At 43.2% G+C, this 22781-nt stretch overlaps 1 protein-coding gene across 1 annotated transcript in view; it reads left to right on the forward strand.

The window, feature by feature from the left end:
- Positions 1–4239: 4239 nt before the first annotated feature.
- The window catches only part of MYO6 (myosin VI), a 151824-nt gene continuing 133282 nt past the window's right edge, over positions 4240–22781 (forward strand). Inside the window, exon 1 of the mRNA XM_060114874.1 lies at positions 4240–4470. The gene's annotated coding sequence lies outside the window, so the exon portion shown is untranslated. The remainder of the gene's footprint in view (positions 4471–22781) is intronic.

The following is a 22781-nucleotide window of genomic DNA, read 5'->3' on the forward strand; positions in this document are numbered from 1 at the left end:
TTTCTTTCTAGAGAGTAAGTTCAGGAATGATGTTTAAAACATCATTTAATTTTTTTAAAGAAATGGTCTATGCTTTTATAGTGATTACATTAAGCATTAGTTTTTCCTGATAAAGTATGGGAGATATGGATGTTGATGGTGTCTGAGGATGGGCTAAAATATACCCTAAGGAAAAAAATCATAAGACTATCTTTTCAGGGACCTGCTTATTCTCTGTACTTTATTTCCCTATAAATTCCAGATGATTACCATTAGTGCAAACTTGCTAATAACTAAAGAAATGATCAAAACTTCTTTTAGAAGCTATAATGTAAATATCTCATTTATTCATTAAATAAACACTTGAACACCTACTCATTCCTCTTTTGTAAGAGGGGGATAATGACAGAATTTTCTGTATCAATTAGGGTTCTTTGTTGAAGGCAATAGAAATAAACTCTGGCTAACTTATCCAGAAAAAGAATGTACTGGAAGAAAATCATGTAGCTCACAGAATCCCCAGGGATGGTGAACTCAGTGTGTAAAATGGGCAGGCCTATCACTGTTGGCACCGTCACAACCAGAACCCGGTCGCCACAATGATCCACACCACTGGGGATTATCTCTGCATCTTTGCATCGCTTTATGCAGATTCCAGGTTTCAGGTGAGGGCATCCAATTGACTTAACCTGGGTCCCATGCCATGACTACACCCTAGTTGCCAGAGAGTGGGGAGAAGGACTTTGGCCAAACTGTGAAGTGGGCCCTGTTCCCACCAAGACTCAAAATTAAGGCTTCTCCACACATGGGATGGGAGGTCAGAAATTAGGCAGGCACAAAGCCAGTGCTCATCGTATGACCTCACAGGGCTGTGAAGGTTTAGTGGGATGACCTGTGGTGCGGTGCTGGCACGCAGGAGGCACTCGATCAGTGTCGGCACTATTATTAGTATTAATCCAATGAGGCGGGCAATGTGCTAATCTCTAGGGATAGAAAAGTAATAGGACACAATTTCTCATCAAAAAGCTCAACCTTCTGGAGAGCTGTTACAGTGAGAAACAAATATAAAAACATCATTATAATACCAGTTAATAAGTGCTACAGTATAGGTACCTATGAAGTGGGTGCTCTGGAAAACAGGGAGAAGAAAAACCAATTCTGCCCGAGTCAGGACAGAGAAAATAGTCAGACTGGGCTCTGAATATCGGGAGGAGCATCATGAAAGGGCTTGGCGTGTTTGAATTCCTATGAGTAGGGTGGGCTCAGGATTGTGCAGGATTCTGTATACCATCTAAATGAGTTTTAACTGATCTGAAAGTCACCAGGACTTGGTGAAGGGGATGACATAGTCGATGACATAGTCAGATCTGGGGGTGGGGTAACCCTTTAAAGGACGAGAGTGAGCAGAGGCAATGTCAACAGTTCAGACAAGGGAAGATGATGGCCTGTTCTCGGGGAAGGTGGAGAGTAAGACAACAGCTTAGAAATGATGTGTGACATAGAATGAACTGAATTCAGTGCCTCCACCACTAGGGGTGAGAAAGGGAAGGAGTCCGGGGTAACTTAAAAGACCACAACTTTTTGAGATGAGTGGATGGTAACGCCACGATTGTAATAGACTCGATTGGCAAGGGAATCACTTGAGGCAGCTGGGAGAGGAAAGAGAGTGAGTTCCTGTGTGGGTTTCAGCCTGCCTTACTTTAGGAGTTGGCAACAAAGATGCAAGCTGAAGCTATTAAAATGGGTATCAGCCAGGGAAGGTGGAGAGAGACTTTAAATACCCACGATATTGACTCCTGTAAAAATGAAGGAACCAGATCATGAAATTTTGCATATGATTTCTGAGGGAGCTCTTGGAGCCCCCACCTATGATAGGAGGTCCGTGGATCTCGGTTTAGGAACCCATGGGCTAGCGCAAGGAGAATGGGGAAAGAGTCTTACAAATATTTAGTGGGTGAGAGCAAAGTTGAAAAGCTTACAAACATAAATATGGAATAAATTGTTAAGATGAGTTTTGGCAGCAGATATGATACAGTTATATCCACCATGCTTAATGACATGGATGCAGTTTCCTAGAGTTGTCTATTCTCCTGCTGTTTGTTCATCCAGCTATACCATTTATTCAATAACAATAATGGTAGGCACTGTTCAAATGAGATGTGAAAGCCACCATGCTTGGCACTAGGGACACAAAGACAAACGAGTCCCCTACCCTGCCCTCAGGGAGCTTACAGTCCAGGTGGGAGGTACTTGTAAGTACACTAAAATAGAGACAGTGAGATAAGTGTTGGAAGATATACGTGCAACGGGTGCTAAGAGAGAGATGGGAAAGCGCACCAAATCACACCTAAGGTTTGGAATAAGGGGCTTAGGGAAAACTTCTTGGAGGGGACCCATAGGCTTTGTTCTGAAGGATTAATTGGATCTAGCCTGGCGACACTCCAATGTAATAAATAGCATAGCTGTCTGTTCTGGAGAGCAAGCCCTTCAGAATGGCTTGAATGTGAAGTACAAGAAATGGAATACGGCAGTGGGTGGAAGTGAAATTGGACAGGTAAGCAGGGCTAAGACCAGTGGTCTAAAAGTGCCAGTGATTCCCAAGAGAGGTAACACTGTGTGAGGAAGCCTGGTTTAGGACAGCTTTATGGAGTTTAGAATGGTAATGAACTGGGGAACAATGAAAAGGCATTCAACTTCAATGAAAAGAAAAAAACAAAAGAGATCTCCACTGTGCTAGCCAAACAAAAAAGGCTGAAGGATCATGTAAGACATCTTAAGGAGTTTGGACTTTATACTAAGGATAGTGGAGTGCCACTGTAAGAGTTTAAAGAGAGGAGTAGACAATCAGGCTTTCATTTTATAAAATATAAATCTGAAGGTATTGTAGACACTGGATTAGGAGGGGACAAGATTGCAGCCTGGGAAATTGGCTAGGCGGCTATAGCGGTATGCGAGACATGAAATGATGGTGGCCTGAAGCAAGACAGTAGTTGCTATGAACTGGATACATCAGACAGATGGGGAGCTAGAAGCAGAGTCTCAGTAATGAATTGGAAGTGGAGGAGGAAGGAGAGAGAGAGAGAGAGAAAAAAAAATCACAAGTCGTTGCTCACAATAAGCTGTATGGGTTTCTATTGGTCTGACCAAGCCGTTTAATCTTAAATCCGAAATGAAGTCAAAGCAGTGAATTGAAATCCTCTCCTCGTTCTTATTTTTTTTTTTCCGATCCGTTTTGAAATCTAGTTTTATATACTTAAGATTTACCTCCCGGTAATCTGGAATTACGTTTCTGAGATTGCTGTAAATTATTTCCTTTCTTGCTTTCTCTTCCTCTTTTTTATTTCCCTACTTTATTCTTAATATTTTATCGTTTTAACTGTCTGCTAAAATACTTCATCATAACTTAGCTTTTCCTCCGAGAGAACTGTGGAACATCTGAATAACTGAAACTTGTCCCCTATCAGAATCTTGTAGATTTCCTGAAGTTTTCCCGTTGCTGCTTGGAATGTTTCCGGGGTAATGTTCTCAGGGTAATTTTCCTGTGTAGGTGCGGCTAGCTTTTTTCAGCGGAGACTTTTAGCATTTCTAGTCAATCACCATTTCATTTTCTTAAGAGAAGCTTCTTTTTGTCGTAAAGGCAGTATATGTTTTCATCATATTTCACTTTCAAATATGACTCACAGGTATGTCCCTTATAAAAACAGTAAAACTTAAATGACAAGAGAAGATCTGGGCTCTAATCAGTATATACGGCGGCGGCGGGAGGGCCGAAGAAATGCCAAATTTCCCGCTCAGACCCACCCAGCCACCGCCCCCCACCCCCGCTCCCAAAGGCGGAACAGGGAGGTTACTACTCTGCTAGGGCAGCCCAGCCCGGGGCGCCTGCTCCCTCCCTCCGCAACGACGCCGCCTCGCCCCCTGCCCGAACAACATTCCCCCTCCCGGAACGGATTCCCGCGGCGGCCGGTTCACGCTGCCCGCACGCAGTCCACGGGGGTGCGCTGCAGGCGCCGGGAGGAATAACCCCCACGAAGGAGGCCGTTTCGCGGGGGGCCGGAACGACGGCTGTGGGCCAGGCCCGGGACGGCCCCTCCCCGCGCCGCCGCACGCCCTCCCGGTCCCGGAGGCTCGGCGCCGTGGGTCGGCGCGAGGACGGGCGGGGCGGCCCCGCGTCGAGCGCCCCCTCCCGGCGCGCCCGCGCCCCGCCCGCCGGACCGCGGCGCCCCCGCCCCCTCGGGCGCTCCGTAGCCGTGACGTGCGCGCGGCGGGGCTGGGGACTCGGCTGGTTGCCGGCCGGCGGGCGGAGACGGACCCGGGATCTGTCCGAGCAGGAAGCGAGCCGGAGACTGGTCACCGCCGCCGCCGCCCCGTCCCGGTGCTGGTCCGCGTCGTCGCCCTCTCTCCTCGCCCTCCGCATCCACCCCCCCCCGCCCCCGCCTCACCGGCGACAGGTAGCCCCGCCGCCGCGCACCTGCCCTCGCGTCCGCACCGGTGAGTGCCCCGGGACGCCCGCGGTGGGGCGTCGGCGCCGGGGCCCCGCTTCCCGGAGCCTCGCACCCCCAGCCTGGCCTTGTTTCGGGGCCTCCTCCCGCCGCCCGGGGCAGACGAGCCGGCTTGGTTCATCTCCCGGGGACGCCGCGGGTGAAGCAGGTGATGAGTGGGCCCGGGCGGCGGCGGCTCCCGGTAGCGCAGGGTGGGTCTCATTTCCACAGGACAATGAGAGTCTCCTTTCAAGAGTCAGTTACCAGCAGGATGCCTTCGTGTATCTTCTCTGGCTCCCAGGTAGAAGCTGAGCCCTCAGGTGTCCAGCTCTGACCTGGACGCCCCGTGATAGTTTTCTCTTTCGTAAACAGGCTTAAAATTCAGTGCAGGAATAGTGCTTTTTGTTCTGGGATGTGAGGATCAACTGCTGTCCCAATTAGTTTAATCTTGTAGGAGCCCAGGTTGGGACTGTATAAAGCCGTATTTTTAGTCTTTAATTGGTCTAGTGCTTTGGGTACGTTAATTTATACATCTGCTACTGAACAAGAGATTTTTACATTTTTTAATTTCCAGAACTCTTTAAAACGATTAAAATGCTCAAACTCTGGGGTAAGAAAATAGTTTGATAGGGTTATTACTAGAACATCCGTGTCAGAAATATTTCCATACAGCTTTAGAAAACGTGTTACATTTTATCTGGGGTGAAGTTTGTAGTGGAGGAATGCTAAATCCTAATCTACAGATATAAGGAGCTAGGAACACTGCCCCAATTTAATAGGCTGCTGTACATGGTAGATAAAAGTTTTCCTTGTTATGCTCTGGCGGTGTGGATGCAATATAGTTAAATGTCGTCAGGGTTTGAGAGTTTAAAAGATTAATATTCTTAAGATTTAGCTGAGCACTGTTCACACCATAAAATGTGAATCTTGAACTTGGGCTGGTAATGGTCATGGTACAAAGGTTGGCAGCAAAAGGACATTTCTGTACAAATTAACTAAACTTAGATGTCTTGGGTTGTGGTTTGCATCGGAAATTGTTTAGTGAAAAAATTACCTTGGTGTCTTTTACTATTAATTTTAGAAGCACCACAAATTGGTTTATAGCCGGAGCTTGAAACAAAGCAGCCTTTTAAAGTAACTCGTTGACTTTTAAATATCCATCTCATTTAGAGTATTTTCAGTTGTGCAGAATTACTTGCATAGTGATAAACAGAAGTTATTTTAGTCTTATTCAGGTTTGCCTGTTGCATTTGTATGTTCTGTGTGACATGCTGTTTAATTGTTGGCTTTTTAAGTTACATTTTCGTTTTCAAAAACTAATTTTAAAAGGGAGTAATGGAAGTGATAAGCAACTTTAAGAAAAGATTATGATTAAAAACTCACTATGTATGTAATATTTAAAAGTATATATACTATACATATATTCTTCATGAGTGCCTGGATACATGGACGAGAAAAATGTAATAAGCTATTGCAATATTTAATGTAAATTCATGCAGGGTCTTAAAAGTATCATAAATCATAACCCATGAAACTCATCTGAAATGGATTTTTTTCTCTGTTTGTGTGATCAAGTTTTAAAATAACAGTGGTCAGGAAATCTGAGAGAAGCTGAAGTCTCTTTTTTCATCCTGTTGTGACCTTGCCTGGAGACTGTGGTGTATTATGTAGCCCATTGTTTAGACAACGGGCTGTCTCAGGGTTCTAAAGATACAACTAAAATTTTTAAAAAATTTGACTATGTGAGGTTTGAATAAATATAAGCACCCCAGACATTAAAAAAAAACAATTGATTTTCAGTCTGCTGATAATTGAACCTCCATGTCTGTTATGTAAAATGTCAGCTTTATAAAGATGTTTAACCTTTGTGAATTTTTTATTTCTATATATTAAAACATTTTAAGTAAAAGATTGAAAAAAGTATGACAAGTGTAATAAATCTCATACAGTTTAATTTTGATCCTTACAATGAGATATTTGGTAGTAATGTGACTGGCCCTTTAGTAGGATAAGATCGTCACCCATTTATTAGGCATCTGCCATAATCAGAACACTAACTGAGGAACTTGATCGGCAAAATAATTTTCAAGGTTGGTGGTCTTGTCCTTTTTACACATGAGGAAATTTAGGCTCAGAGAATTGAATATTTGCTCAAGGTCATGAGGCCATGTAGCTCCAGGGAGAGTCTGGATTCACACCCAAGTCTTCTGACCATAAAACCTCAGTCCTTTCCACCAGAGCAGGTTGCCTTGATCTCAGTGCAATTGGTAGACTATTCTGGTAAACCTGCAGAACTGGTATTGTGTTAAAGAATGTAACTGGAGGTTTGAACAAGGTACAGAGGAGTGACATTAAGAAAGGCCAGGAATGGGGCTCGGAACTAATTTTGAATTCTGTGTCTGTTTCTTCATTCTTAAGTAGACAGCCTTGAGCAGTGATATGATGTTGCTTTATCATTGCTGGGGTCAATTCCAGAATATTATACATATTGTGCACTTTTAATTTTGATGAGCTGTAGGAACTAGAATTAGGCTGTAATGTAACACTGGTTTTCACTGTAGCTAAAGTGAATAATATAATGTACCTTGTTAGGGTAGAACTTAAAAATGAGATAGGTTATTGCCTATAAATGCAGTAGCTGCCTTTTAAATATTACGTAATTAACTGTGTAATACTAAGGGGAACAGTGGTTTTCAGATTATGATTAAATTGTGACCTGTTAGATCAGGACAGTTTTTTTTTTTTTAATGTCCTGTGTTTATTTCAGGAATGTCCCTTGAGCTGTAATAGACCCAGAGAACAAAGTGAGCACACAAAGTCCATCTTTTGTAGCACATGAGGAGTCATTTCAGCAGTAGAATGTAGTTGGGTAAATGAACAGAAAAATGGTAGGAAGGCTGAGTGACTTCTGTTACGGGTGTGTCTTTGTTTTGAACTATTAGGAAGGATACTCATATTCAACTGTAAATGCAAAACCATCATCCAAGGGCTTAATGTAAATTATTAATGGATGATCTGTATCACATCTGCTTTCGTGTGTGTGTGTGTGTGTGTGTGTGTATAGATAATCAAGAACTAACTAAAGTGAAATAAGCTTAATTCTGTTTTTGAGGCATTATATAATGTTCAGAGGAACCAGGATGTTCTACATTTAAAACAGTTATGCTTTTATTTGACAGATTTAGTGGACTGTTAATAATCTTAAAATATAAGTATATGGTTTTCAAAAATAAGCTTTTTTTTCTCATTGAGTAGTGTAAGAATGACACAGTGGTTTGAGAAATGACCACAAGTCCAGCAAAAGTTCGCCCTGTGAGTACTGAAGTATGGGAAGTAAAGCCAGAAGAACGGATCTGGCATCTTTAGAAACCTTGCTAGTGTTGAAGAGAGGGGAAGTCCTTTTCTATTTATAAAGCGTGTCTCTTCCAGTGAAAGCAAAATACTGAAGCACGTTCCTTAGGTGATACTCACATGCCTGCTGAGTAATGTGCACAAAGCAAGGTGGTGGTCCTGGCGAAACCACAGGCATCTTTTATGTACCTTATGTCACTTGTTATTTTATTTGAAGGTAACCTGCTGCTTAACCTTTACAAGGTAGGGTATTATATATCACAGAATTGAAAAATGTCGTTATATGTGGATGAGCATCTTTTCCAACAAATATTTATTGATGGTTCATTGTGTTTAAAATATAGCTGTTGACGGGAGCTGGTTCTTCCCTGTTCTGGCAGATCTTTGGATCTAGGAAACAGGAGTAGGACAGATGTGAAAAGAAAGAGAAACAGAAACATCCATTTAAAACCTGAAGCTGTTTATGTCAGAAGTTAGCACCCCACATGAATGACACTTCACTCTTTTGGAAATCATTTTATGTACATTTGGTCCTAGAACAACTTGATGAAGTAGATGTGGTAAATCTGTTCTTATTCTGCACATGAGAAAATGGAGACAAAAAAAATAAGTACTTTGTTCAAGGTCACATGTGAGGCTGCTTGGAAGCATCACTGAGAATGGAACTGCTATCTGTGTGTTCCCATAGATCCCTCCCTCCCCCAGATCTCTAACTCCTAGATTTAGTAAGGGTTAACCTCTCAGCAATGACTTATTTCATTTTATGGACTTAATTCAGATGGTTCAGGAAATTCTGAATAGTCAGGATAACTAAAGTGATAATTATTAAATACGTAGTTACACTTTCTTCTTTTTTTTTAATGTAAGGTAGAAGATGAGCATGATGTAGTATTATGGAACTACTTTAACATTGTTAATAGATTAATGGAGTCGAGGTTGCTAATTAACTTTTCTAGTAGCAGTGTTTTTAAGGGAAAGCCAACAATTAGTTTTAAAAAAGGAGAAAAGTATTCTAGAGGAATTTTGAAAATAAGTTTTATTATTTGGCACGTTGAAATTGATCTGATTACTATGCTTGCATTTGTAGAGACTCGCTAACGAGCTGAGGTGCGTCTCTGTGGGTACCTTCATGCCTTCATTCATTTCACAAATATTCGAGTGTCTGTCACGGGCCAGGCACTGTTTTGAGTGCCTACGATAAGGTGATAAAACCAAGTCCTTGTACTGAGTGACATTTTATTGTTGTTTTGAGTTAAGTTAATTATAGACTCATCATTCTAGTATGTGATTAACAGGGCTGACCCTAAAGTTGGGAAATAGTTGTCAAAGTGGTACAATTTGAGGGCTACTAAAAGCCTCATTTGCTCTAAAATATTCCACTCCTGGCCTTTAGTCCACTGAGTTACAGCACTGTTACCAATTGCTTCCTGATAAGTAAGAATATGTTCCATCTTTTATCACAGTTTCAGGAAGTAAGGCTGAGAGAAAGTAAATGGGACCCAGGACTGATAGGTTGGCTTTCGTAAGAGAGTGGGTTGGCAAAGTATAATTTTAGTAGCCGCTGTTGTCTATTGAGCTCTTGCTGTGTGTCAGGTACTATGTCAAGCAAGTACTTTATGTACATTAGCTCAGTTAATCACTATGTCAGACTTCCCTGGTGGCGCAGTGGTTGGGAATCTGCCTGCCAATGCAGGGGACACGGGATCGAGCCCTGGTCCGGGAAGATCCCACATGCCGCGGAGCAACTAAGCCCGTGCGCCACAACTACTGAGCCTGCCCTCTAGAGCCCGCAAGCCACAACTACTGAGCCCCTGTACCACAACTGCTGAAGCCGGCGCACCTAGAACCCGTGCTCCGCAACAAGAGAAGCCACCGCAACGAGAAGCCCGCGCACCACAACGAAGAGTAGCCCGCGTGCAGCAACGAAGACCCAACGCAGCCAAAAATAAATAAATAGAAGGCATTAAAAAAAAAATCACTGTGTCACTTCAGTGCACTTGGCATTAAGACTCTCGTGTCTTAGGAGAGAGAGGCACAGGGATGTTAAACTCGCTCAAGCTCCCAGCCAGTACTTGGTGGAGCTGGGATTGGATCCCTTGTCGTCCTTAGCATGTGGCTGTAGATACTCATGTGGGAAGAGTGCAGGTAGACTTGCGACGTGCCCTCAGTATGTCACGGCACACCATGTAGGTGGAAGGGCTTGGTGAGCGAGGGATGGGTGCGGTGGGAGTTGGGGGGATGGGGCGTTAGTGCTTGCCCAGCTACTGGCCCCTCAGGTTGAGCCTCTGTGTTCCAGCCCCCAGGTTCCAGAGCTGCATTTGTGCATAAGTGCTTGCTTGTCCACCTCCAGGGTAAGAGGACAGGCAGAGGTGAGGGGATCCTGGTTTTGCCACTTATTACCTGGGTCAGCTTACTTAGTTTCTCTGGGCTTCAGTTAGTAAAATGGGGGCTACAATACTACTTACCTGGTGTGGTTCTTGTGAGGACTGGATTAGACACTTAATACGTGGAAAGCACATATCACACTGGCACATAGCTAGTGTGCATTATTATTGTTACTGTTTTGGCTGTTTTTTCTTTTCCATGTTTAATGTGGAATGTTCACCCAAAAGGAAAAAAGCTATGTATTGGAGATTTGGGTGAAATCTTGAAGTTAACCAGTTTCAAGTAGTTCTGAAATTTAGGTGTGTACCAAGAATTATCTGGGGAACTAGTAAAAACACGTCAGAGAGGTGTGGGTGGGGCATGGGCAGTAGCATTTTAGCAAGCTTCTCAGTTGATTTATTTGTGTACCAACATTTGAGAACCACTGGTTGAAACCTTTTCTTCATCCTCTGCTTTGGGAGGGTGTTGGCAATAACAACAAAAAATTGCTCGGATTAACCAGGCAGCATATGGTAGAAGGAAGTGAAATATCGGTTACCAGAATCTCTTCATTGATTTTCTTTCTTCTTTTAAGCTTATTTGGAGCTCATAACATTTATCTTGAGATGACAATGCAGTGTTAAATTTCACACCTAAATTTAATTGTATTGAGTATTTCAGCTTATTAACCAGCTTCATTTGGAAGTGAGCTACTTATATTTAATTTTTAAATGACTATACAAGTAGCAGTAATATAGAAGTAGTGCTCGGTTAGATCTTAAGACCTTTTTGAACTATTTGTTTGGTTGCTCTGGGTCTTAGTTGTGGCAGGCGGGCTCCTTAGTTGTGGCATACAGTCTCCTTAGTTGTGGCATGTGAACTCTTGGTTGTGGCATGCATGGGGAATCTAGTTCCCCAACCAGGGATAGAACCCGCAACCTGCATTGGGAGTGCAGAGTCTTATCCACTGTGCCACCAGGGAAGTCCCCCCCTTTTTTTTTTTTTGCGGTATGCGGGCCTCTCACTGCTGTGGCTTCTCCCACTGCGGGGCACAGGCTCCGGACGCGCAGGCTCAGCGGCCATGGCTCACGGGCCCAGCCGCTCCGCGGCATGTGGGATCTTCCCGGACCGGGGCACGAACCCGTGTCCCCTGCGTCGGCAGGCGGACTCAACCACTGTGCCACCAGGGAAGCCCTCACTTTCTCATTTAATCAAACAGTTATTTCAGGAAATTTGATGATCCATGTAACCCAATGAAAAACATAATCTAGGTCGGTTAACATAAAGCACTTTTATTAATATGTTGTTATGCCTTAATGAGGTTTTCTGAAACTTTCTTCATCAGGTAGTCTTGTTTTGATAGAATAAATGTTTTTCATTAAAAATATCTTTTAATAATTAAGTTTAAAATATTTTGGCAAAAAAAGTCCCTTGCCTTCTGGAAATTATACTTCCTGTTCACCTGGACTCCTGAGCGCAAGAACACCAGGACACAGTTCATAGAAGTTAGACTCTTATGACATAATTGTTCTTCCTCCCCAAGTCCTTTTAAAGACACATTAAATTTCTGTATAAATCTGTCGCAGTTTGCTGTTATTCAAGTGTCTTCTGCTAATGCCAGTTTTACCTAGTTAATCTGATTTCTGGCTAAAAGTCTAAATCCATGCTCTTCATTTTGGATAGATTCCTGAGGATTACTAAAGAAGAACGTTTCTCTCCTTAAAGAGATGGTATGAAGGTCCCTAGTGTATGAGCATTACTACCCCCAAAACAATTAGAATAGTTTATATGTCTTCTCTTGAGGGTTCCAGGGAAAAAGAGTCCAAGATTTTACTCAGATTAAGCAGCAGCTAGACTGGGGCTTGTTCACAGTTTCCAGAAAAGGAGAGCAAATTAATCAATAACCAGCACCTGGCTGTGAGACTTGACCGTACAAATAAAGGCTACAGGTAAATGTTATATTTGGGGTTTTTTTGTTTTGTTTTTTGGAACAAAGAAGCTTCTCAGCTTGTCTTTAAAAGAGTATGGTGGAAAACAGAAAAAGGTTCGGAGTAAGTAAAATAGCACCTATGCTTGGAAATCATGCATTTAGATTTTATTCTTCTGTAAGTGGGCCTTTTTCTTTCTTTAAAAGCGGAGAGTTCAAACTTCTGTGGAATCTTCTAAAAACATATTGTTTATTTTGATTTGATGCTGATAGAATTAGTATCCCGCAGGAAAGAATTGAGGCTGTCGGTTTTTCCTTGTTATGCTCTTTGAATTTCCCTGATTTGAGGATTGAGTTATTCCAGAGAGAACTTTTCTCTGGTTCCTTGTTATTTTTTTTCTAAAATTAGATGAAGCAACTGTGTTTTGGTTTGTGGGCAAGATTTACTGTCTGTTATCCTTTTGGTATTTTGCGGAAGAGCAAAGTATACATGTGTATGTGTTTTGAAGAGGAATGAATTAGTTTCTCTGCTTTTCTGGTCTATCATTGTTGAGTTGAAGATGAGAACAGCAAGGCGGTTTATGTATCTGTTGTGCTTGAGGGGAGGGGAGGAGGAGAACTGAATGAATTTGAACATATGACCAGATTCACTTCAGATGTTTTAGAAGCCAGAGAAAAAAAGTGCAGTCAGAATTTTGTATTTTCTAGAGATAGATTCTACTGATAAGTTTGCTTTTTTGAAGGGGGGGGGTGCAGCATAAGTTAGGAATTTATAAACTAGTTTAATTTGGTGATTTTAATGAGTTATTAGCAAAAATGGAGATAGTCTGACGGCTGCATACAAGAATGCCAGTGTGTCAGAAGGTGGTCTGTTATTTATTAAAAGTGTGCTTCTGGAACTGGTCCAGAATCTCATGCACTTTGGTCCTATTCTCTACGATTCTACTGTTTGGTAGCAACATGGACCTAGATTACTTTCGGGACATACAGACACCTGAGTACATCAGCAAGCTTGAACAGTGGAAGGTGGCCATATATTATGACGATGTTTTGAAGGAGTGGCCCCAAACGACCCTAGAACAGCACAGTTCTAATAGTTCCTGAGGGCCAGTGATATGCCACCACTTCGGGGACTTCACAGTCCTTGTCTCATTTAATTCTACTTGGTGACCCGTGTGGTGGCTTTTCTTACCCCATTTTGCAGCTGAGAAAACTGAGGTCTAAGTAACTTGCCAAGGTGACACACGTAGTGAGAGGCAGGGCTGAGGACCTTCAGGTGGTCTGGATCCAGAGCCTTTGCCCGATTTGGAATTCTAGGTTACCTTTTTCTGTGTGTTCTTTTAAAGGGTCAACAAGCCCTCCCAGATTAAGCTGTTCTTCCTTCTCTGTCTAAATAAGGGCGGTAACACCCTGACACTCGGGCAGCAGTTGCTTGATTTCAAGTTCAGGGCGAATAGGTCCTCTGCAACAACCTTGGGTGTCCCCACCCGCTGGTTCTTGCTGTTCAGAGGGCTCCAGCCCCTCCTAGGACTGATGAGAGGGGGACTTTGTGGACAGGTAGAGTCTAAACCATTCTGGATGCGTTTTCAACCCCTGAACAACTACCCCTTTTACTTACATCATTAATTTGCTTTAAACAAATGTATTGCTGTAAAGTTTTGTGTAAATTAAATAACTAACTAAATTATATATATTTTTATTATCCTTGGAAAGCTTCTTGTTTAAAGGATCCCGATAGTGACTTCTTTTGTAAAGGGAAGAATCTTTTTGTAAAACAAATGATTGTTTTCTAGATTATACTAACAAGTATGGATCTTTCACATATTACCTTTGCATAAACATGGGTTTGGCTAAACACACATTTCCTATAAATATGCCTAAATTAAGTGTGACTTCATATTGTGCTTGCTACTGTTAATAAAGAGGGATTGGATAATGGTTTTCTTTTTTTTAAACCAATGTTATTTGTTGAATTTGTACTAAAATGTACTATAGTAGGCTTATCTTGACTAAGAATAATGTTCTTTTAAGCAGTAGATTGAGGTTCAATATATAGCACAGCAGTAAATTCTTTTTGTGTCATAAAATTTATTAGGTAAATGTTAATGTTCTGTTTAAATGCTAAAATTGGTGTTTTACGAGTCTGAACTACATTCTCTGAAAATAACAGGCAAAGTTTAGAGTGAGAGTTTTTTTAAAAAATTGTTACGGTTGGAAGGCAGACGAGCTGTTGTTTGGAAAACATAATTTCCATGTAGCCCTGGGTGAAATGTTTATTTCCTGTGCCTAATACCTTGCTAATGAGGCTGTGAACCCAGTTCCATTGTAACCTGTGTTCTATCCCTGAACGCTCAACAGAGACTACTCTGTAACCGCCTAATTAATAGACCCAGTGGCCTCATTTAGATCATTCTTCTTCTCCAACCTCTTCAGCTACTGAGCAACTAATCTTCCTTGAATTCTTTCTTCTGAGCGCCTGTGGTCACGCACTTCCCAGGTCTCCGGTTTTTCCTATTTGGTTTTTATTGTGTGATTTTGTCGGCCCACGTCTTCACTGTTCACGTCTCATAAGATCCTGTGCGTGGCACTTTGCTCTACTTGCTCTGTTCTTATTTCTGATAATTAGATCAGCTCCATGCTTCTGACTCTTATGCAGAATTCCCCCCAGATTTCTTTTTTTTTTAAAAATTAATTTATTTTTGGCTGCGTTGGGTCTTCGTGGCTGAGTGTGGGCTTCCTCTAGTTGCGGTGAGCAGGGGCTACTCTTTGTTGTGGTGCGCGGGCTTCTCAGTGCGGTGGCTTTTTTTGTTGCGGAGCACGGGCTCTAGGCACGCGGGCTTCAGTAGTTGTGGCGCATGGGTTCAGTAGTTGTGGCACGCGGGCTCTAGAGCTCAGGCTCAGTAGTTGTGGTGCATGGGCTCAGTAGTTGTAGCTCGTGGGCTTCGTTGCTCCGCGGCACGTGGGATCTTCCCGGACCAGGGCTCGAACCCGTGTCCCCTGAATTGGCAGGTGGATTCTTAATCACTGCGCCATCAGGGAAGCCCAATTCCCCCCAAATTTCTTTCTGCATAATCTTTTTTTTTTTTTTTTTTTTTTTTTCGGTATGCGGGCCTCTCACTGTTGTGGCCTCTCCCGTTGCGGAGCACAGGCTCCGGACGCGCAGGCTCAGCAGCCATGGCTCACGGGCCCAGCCGCTCCGCGGCATGTGGGATCTTCCCCGACCGGGGCACGCACCCGTGTCCCCTGCATCGGCAGGCAGACTCTCAACCACTGCGCCACCAGGGAGGCCCCTTTCTGCATAATCTTGACCAGCATTTCCAAATTGATGCTCCATAGACATCTTAAAATTTCACATATTTCCTTCAGAGCCCTCCTCGCAGAAACTGTCTCTCCTCCTGTTTCCCTTAGGATACCCTCATTACCCTAACTGTTCATGCTCAGAACTTTTACTCACGTTTTCCCGCTTCACTTGTCATATTCTGTCAGTTGCCAAGCCCTGTTCCACTTCTGGAAGGTGGGCCGTCACTTTCGTCCCCCTCTGACCGAGTGCAGGCCTCTCTCCTTTTTCTCTCATACGTAGTTCCCTATGTTTGGCCCTTTCCCTGGTGTACAGTCTGTCCTGTGCATTGCCGTCAGCGTTCTATTTCAAAGTAGAAATCTGATTGTAATAATCCCTGGCTCAATAAGAATCCCTGTTAGCCCTTTATTAATACATTGGATAGTGCAGACTTGCACTGTGGGATCTGAAACCCTCTGAGGCCTGATCTCTTGGCCCACATTTCCACCTCAGTCCTCGTCACACTTCTGCCATTGTCCTGCGCTCTGGCCCCACTGACCTGTTCCGCAGACATGTCCCCGTTCTCCCACCTCCTTACTCGTGTTCAAACAGGCCTTTGTCTGGAAGACTTTCCTTTAGTCAGGCTTACCCATCTCTCAGGACCTGCTTGAATTAAATCTTTCAAAGTAGCTTTCCCCAGTTTACAGTTTGGAAGTACACCTGTATGATAGTATTCATCACCAGTTACGTAATATATGTGTATCTTCTTTCATTCTCCACTACTCATCCTAGATCGTGAATGACTGGAGAGTATGCACTGCCAGCAAATGATTTGGTGAAGTTTTATGTAGATCAGCAGAGGTCAGAGGTCTTCAGACTTCTTTACACTCTTAATTATTGAGGACTCTATAAAGATTTTGCTTATCTACTTGGTTATACCTGTTGATATTTACTGTATTAGAAACTTTAAAAGTATTTAGTCTTTAAAAATAATAATATATGCATTTTAACAGAAATGACATATTTTATGGAAAATGGTTATTTTCCAAAACAACAATGAGTGACAAGAGTGCCACTATTTTTACACTTCTGTAAAACTCTTTCATGTCTGACTTAATAGAAGGTAGCTGGGTTGTCATATCTGCTCATGAATTCAGTTTGTTGCATTATTTTTTTTTGGTTGAACTGTGTATGAAGAAACTCTTCCCTGACGTAGATATCTCATTGGGAAAGGAAATATTAACTTGACCTTTTCAGTTAATTGTGTGTATATTCTTCGATCCTTCACCACCACTAACCAAGTGGTAATTTCTTTAAGTTCCAAAGTGGAATTTTAAGCCATATCAGTGAATTTTCTGTACCCTGTTACATTAAAATCCATTGTTCAGTTTTGCACTTTGAATGGATCTTAAAAGATCCCATGTGTGATTTTATAATATGGTGTAATGGTCATTTGGAACATACTGTTCCACTGAATTATGCAGATCTTCGAAATATATGTGATATATTTTGATCTCATCAGAAAAGTCTTTTAAGTATTTAAGCTTAAACAGTGTAAGCTGTTTTATGTTCAAGGTGGCAGATGTGGGTTTTCCCAGATTCTGCTTTCACTTGAATCTTATCATTGTCAACAAGTACTGTCAGTTGCTTTCCTTGATGTGACAGGCTTCACTCAAAAAACAAACAAAACCTCCTTTGCCAAAAACTCAAGCTTGAATAACCAAGGTTTTGTTAGTCATTCTGTGCAGTGAAAATAGTGTTTCATGAAAAAGAGTCAGTTCCTGAAGGTTACAGCTCAAACACTCCCGGAAATATTTTCCTTGGGGCAACATCATACCTTGTTTTACAGTGAAAGTAGTTTATGCACAATCCCCATTTTGTCATATAGAGTATTAAAAAGATGTGTATTTGAGGATCAAAATGTAATAAAACCAATACACTTTACTGCTTCATCAGAGGTATTCTTTTTCTTATTGAAGCATAGTTGACTTACAATGTTGTGTTAATTACTGCTGTACAGCAAAGAGATGCAGTTATACACACACATATATATATATATACACACAGTCTTTTTTTAATATTCTTTTCCATTACGGTTTATCACAGGATAGTGAATAGAGTTCCCTGTGCTCTACAGCAGGACCTTGTTGTTTATCCATCCCTTATATAATCGTTTGCATCTGTGCACCCCCCACTCCCAATCCATCCCTCCCCCACTCCCCCTCCCCTTGGCAGCCACCCGTCTGTTCTCTCTGTACGTGATTCTGTTTCATCGATCAGTGCTTTTGCGTCATATTTTAGCGTCCACAGATAAGTGATATCGTATGGTGTTTGTCTTTCTCTGTCTGACCTCACTAAGTGTGACCATCTCTAGGGTAGAAGTTTTACCCATCATTGGTTGTGCATTATTAGGGCAAATGTCTTAGTATTACTCTAAAAATAGTTTTGACCTTGTTGACTCTCTGCAAGGGTCTCAGGGATCTCCAGAGGTTCATTGGCCACACTTGGAGAACCGCTGGTCTAGATCATCCTCCACTGGAGTTGTGTGTTCAGGTTTTCTGTAGACCAGTCCTAGAGCCTGGACAGTTAGAATTAGACATTACCCCCCAGTTAATTTAATTCCAATTCCTATCAAGAAGTTGAGGAAGCTGAGGTTTTGAGAGGTTAAGAGACTTGCTAAGGTCATACAGCCAAATTAGTGGCAGAACTGGAAAGATAATTCCTCTTAATTCAGGAATACCTCTTAATTCAGAATTCATTTTTTCTATCAGTATTGTGCAGTTTAAAAATTTAGAGGTGATTTCAGAGATATTTTATATAAAGCTATGGCTAGAAAATAAGCATTTCTTTTTAAGCTATAGTGTGGATACTGTCCAATCGAATTCTTAGGGGATAGATTTTTGAACTTTGTGACCCAGAACTCTGGGATCAGATTGCATCTATTTTTTTCACCTCTTTTTTTCATCTAGTTGACTATGAAATTGCTTGCTATGATCAGACGGAAGATTAAGTGAGAAATTGAGATAATTCAGCAATTAGTGTATAATCATTTCTAAGAAAAAACTCAGTTATTTACCGTGGTAGAAATCAATATCATCAGTTTGACATTTGAGAGAGAGCAGGATATGATTATATAGAAAATTGAAAAGTAATTGAGCATCTTTTGGAGAGTATTTTATTTTTTATTTTATTTTTTATTTTTTAATAGATCTTTATTGGAGGATAATTGCTTCACAATACTGTGTTAGTTTCTGTTGCACGACAAAGCGAATCAGCCATATGCATACACATGTCCCCATATCCCCTCCCTCTTCAGCCTCCCTCCCACCCTCCCTATCCCACCCTTCTGGGTGGACACAAAGCACCGAGCTGATCTCCCTGTGCTATGTGGCTGCTTCCCACCAGCTAACTATTCTGCATTCGGTAGTGTATAGATGTCGATGCTACACTGGAGTTCCTAGGCTATTGGGTAGAGCTGGGTCTTGGTGCTGAGATGAGGAACTGCGTGAGACCTCGCTCTGATGAATATTCCCTGGAGTCTGAGGTTCTCTGTTAGTCCAGTGGTTCAGACTCAGAGCTCCCACCGCAGGAGCTTCAGGCCCGACCCCGGGCTCGTGAACCAAATTCCTGCAAGCCGCCGGTTCGCTTTGGGGTTCCTCCCGTCTCCTTGGGCATCAGAGTCCCCTACCAGCGGCTGGCAGGCGCCCTAGTTGTGGGGAGACGCGAACTCCGCGTCTTCCCACACCGCCATCTTGACTCCGCCTCCTTGGAGAGTATTTCTTTTAAAAATCACTTTATTGTGGAAAGTTTTAAGCGTATTCAGAAAAGAAGAGCATGTGAACCACTGTGTACCATCACCCAGATTCAGCAGTTAACAACTCATGGCTAATCTTATTTTACTTTTTTTAAAAAAAATCTAATTATTCCCCGTCCCCCTGCATTATTTTGAATCAAATTCCAGATAGCATTTAATTCATCATCTATAAGCATTTCAGTTTGTAGGAGAGAGTACTTCCTAAAACTTGTAATCGGGGGACTTGGTATCTAAAATAAGTTTGAATTAACCTCTCAGAGGTCTTTTCCAGCCTAACCAGCAAAGCCAGAAACAGACAAAAACCTCCTCTTTATACCCTGTCATCTCCTTGTTCTTTTGCCTTATTTCTCTTTCCCTTACTATAAAGATTTCTACTAGCTGTTTCTGTTTTTCCTCTGTTCACTCTCTTATTCACTGCAGTATCATTTCTGCTTCACCTACTGTATACTGAAACTGCTCCGATATTGCCAGTGCCCTTCCATTTTCAAATCCATTAGCTTATTTTCAGTTATCAGCCCCTTCTGAACCATTTGATGATGCTGACAACCTCCTCTTGTTCAGACTTCTTTCTCCTTTGGTAAAGTACTCTCTTCCCAAGGTGCTTGCTACCTTTCTGTCTACTTTTCCGCATTGTTCCTTTCTTCCCTATTCTTCCTTTAAAATGTCAGGTTTCTGGCCTCAGTCCTGGTCTCTTTTACTTACACTAGTGATTCTCTATTCTGTTAGACTTGGGACCCCTTTTTCAAAGCAATTGTTTTGTAACACCCCATTTACTACAGTGAAAGTAAACAATCTACTACACATACATGTGTATGCATACCTATATACATGTATAATTAAGAATATAGTGATGTAACATAAAAGAAGTAATTATTATTTGTATTGATCACAAATGTAATATATTAATAAATATTAATAAACAATATAATATACATATAACTTAAATATATATTTTATATTAATTAGGTATTAATGCACGTATTTCAGTATGTGAAAGCTTAGATGCTCTTATACTGTAAGTCAGAACAAAGTAATCAGTCTCTAGCATCCGTTTGTAAAATAGTCATGAATGCAGCTACTGCAGATTAGACTACTGTAGAGGTATGTTATATTGGTGACTCAAGTACCACGATCAGCATTGCTCTCAAACGTGGTTTTCTCTGAAATAATAAACATCTTTTGGTAAGGACCCAAATAAAAGACAGTCTTCTCTCAATTTATGTGATATTTTATTTCTGGAAAACAGTATATATTAAAACAGTGCAAAAATATTTTAGATTTGATTCTGGGCTCTACTATCTTCTCTAAGTTTGCTATGTATTTTGCCTTCTATATATCATTAATGGCATCAGAATAATTTGAAGTAAAATGTAAAAAGCGGGGGCCGGAGGAAGATGGCGGAAGAGTAAGACGCGGAGATCACCTTCCTCCCCACAGATACATCAGAAATTCATCTACACGTGGAACAACTCCTACAGAACACCTACTGAACGCCGACAGAAGACCTCAGACCCCCTAAAAGGCAAGAAACTCCCCACATACCTGGGTAGGGCAAAAGAAAAAAAGAATAAACAGAGACAATAGGATAGGGACGGGACCTGCACCAGTGGGAGGGAGCCGTGAAGGAGGGAAGGTTTCTACACACTGCAAGCCCCTTCGCGGGCGGAGACTGCAGGTGGCGGAGGGGGAAGCTTCGGAGTAGCGGAGGAGAGCACAGCAACAGGGGTGTGGAGGGCAAAGCGGAGAGATTCCGGCACAGAGGATCGGTGCCCTCAGGCACACACCAGCCCGAGAGGCTTGTCTGCTCAGCCGCCGTGGCGGGCGGGGCTGGGAGCTGAGGCTTGGGTATCGGCTTTCAGTCGGAGCGCAGGGAGAGGACTGGGGCTGGCGGCAGGAAGAGAGCCTGAAGGGGTTAGTGCACCACGGCTAGCCCGGAGGGAGTCCGGGGAAAGGGTCTGGAGTTGCTGAAGAGGCAAGAGTCTTTTTTCACTTTCACTTTCGTTTCCTGGTGTGCGAGGAGAGGGCATTAAAAGGGCTGCTTAGGGAAGCGCCGGAGACAGGCGCGAGCCGCGGGTAAGGCGTGGACCTCGGAGACGGGCGTGGGCCGCCGCCGCCCACCGCCGAGGCCCGCTGCCGCCGCCGCCCCCTGCCGCCCGCCACCGCCGCCGCCTGCCGCCGCCCGCCGCCGCCGCAGCCGCGGGGCCTGTGTGCGAGCGCGGGTCACTGTCCGCCCCGCCTTCCGGGGGACCTGTGCACCCCGCCACTGCCGGGGTCCCGAGACCCGGGGACGGCTTTCCCGGGAAAGCGCACGGAGCGCCACGGGCTGCTGCAACGTCACGCCGGCCTCTGCCGCCGCAGGCCCGCCCCACACTGCGCGCCCCTCCCTCCCCTCTGCATGAGTGAGCCAGAGCCCCCGAATCAGCGGCTCCTTTAAACCCGTCCTGTCTGAGCGAAGAACGGACGCCCTCCGGCGACCTACGCACAGAGGCGGGGCCAGGTCCAAGGCTGAGACCCGGGAGCTGTGAGAGCAGAGTCAGGGAAATCTCTCTGTGCAGCCTCGGAGGCAGCGGATTAAAGCTCCACGGTCCATTTGATGTGCCCTGCGTCTGTGGAGTGCATGAATGGACAGCGAATCATCCCAAATTGAGGAAGTGGACTTTGAGGACAAGATTTAAGACTTTCCCCCCTTTTCCTCTTTTTACAACGAATTATTCCAAAGTAAGGAGGTGGACTTAGAGAGCAAGATTTCAGACTTCTTGCCCTTTTCCTCTTTTTACAACGAATTATCCCAAATTGAGGAGGTGGGCTTGGAGAGCAAGATTTTTGATTTTTCCCCCTGCTCTCTTTTTGTGAATGTGTATGTGTAATCTTCTGTGTAAGATTCTCTCTGTATAGCTTTGCTTCCACCATATGTCCCAGAGTTCTATCGGTCCGTTTTTTTTTTTTTTCAATAATTACTTTCTAATTTTAATAACGCTACTATATTTCATACTTTATTCTATTTTACTTTACCTGCTCTTTCTTTTTTTCCTACCTTCCCTTCCTCCCTCCCTCCCTCCGCTCTTCCTTTCCTTCTTTCTTTTTCTTTCCTCCCTCCCTCCCACCCTTCTTCTTTCCACTTTCTTTTTCTTTCCTTCCTCCCTCCCTCCCTCCTGTCTTTCTTTCTTTCTTCCCTTCCTCCCTCCCTCCCTCCCTTCTTCCATTCACTCTTCCTTTTGCTTTCATTGCCCCCTCCCTCCCTCCTTTCTTTCCTTCTTTCTTTCCATCCTTCCTCACTCCCTCCCTCCTTTCTTTCTTTCTTCCTTCCTTCCTTCCTTTCTTCCCTTCTTCCTTTCTTTCCCTCTCTCTTTCTTTCTTCTACTAATTCTTTCTTTCTGCTTTTTCTCCCTGTTATTCTGAGCTGGGTGGATGAAAGGCTCTTGGTGCTGCAGCCAGGAGCCAGTGCTGTGCCTCTGAAGTGGGAGAGCCAACTTCAGGACACGGGTCCACAAGAGACCTCCCAGCTCCACATAATATCAAGCAGCGAAAATCTCCCAGAGATCTCCATCCCAACACCAGCACCCAGCTTCAGTCAACGACCAGCAAGCT

Source organism: Mesoplodon densirostris, chromosome 12 (assembly GCF_025265405.1).
Source record: "Mesoplodon densirostris isolate mMesDen1 chromosome 12, mMesDen1 primary haplotype, whole genome shotgun sequence".
Taxonomy (NCBI): domain Eukaryota; kingdom Metazoa; phylum Chordata; class Mammalia; order Artiodactyla; family Ziphiidae; genus Mesoplodon; species Mesoplodon densirostris.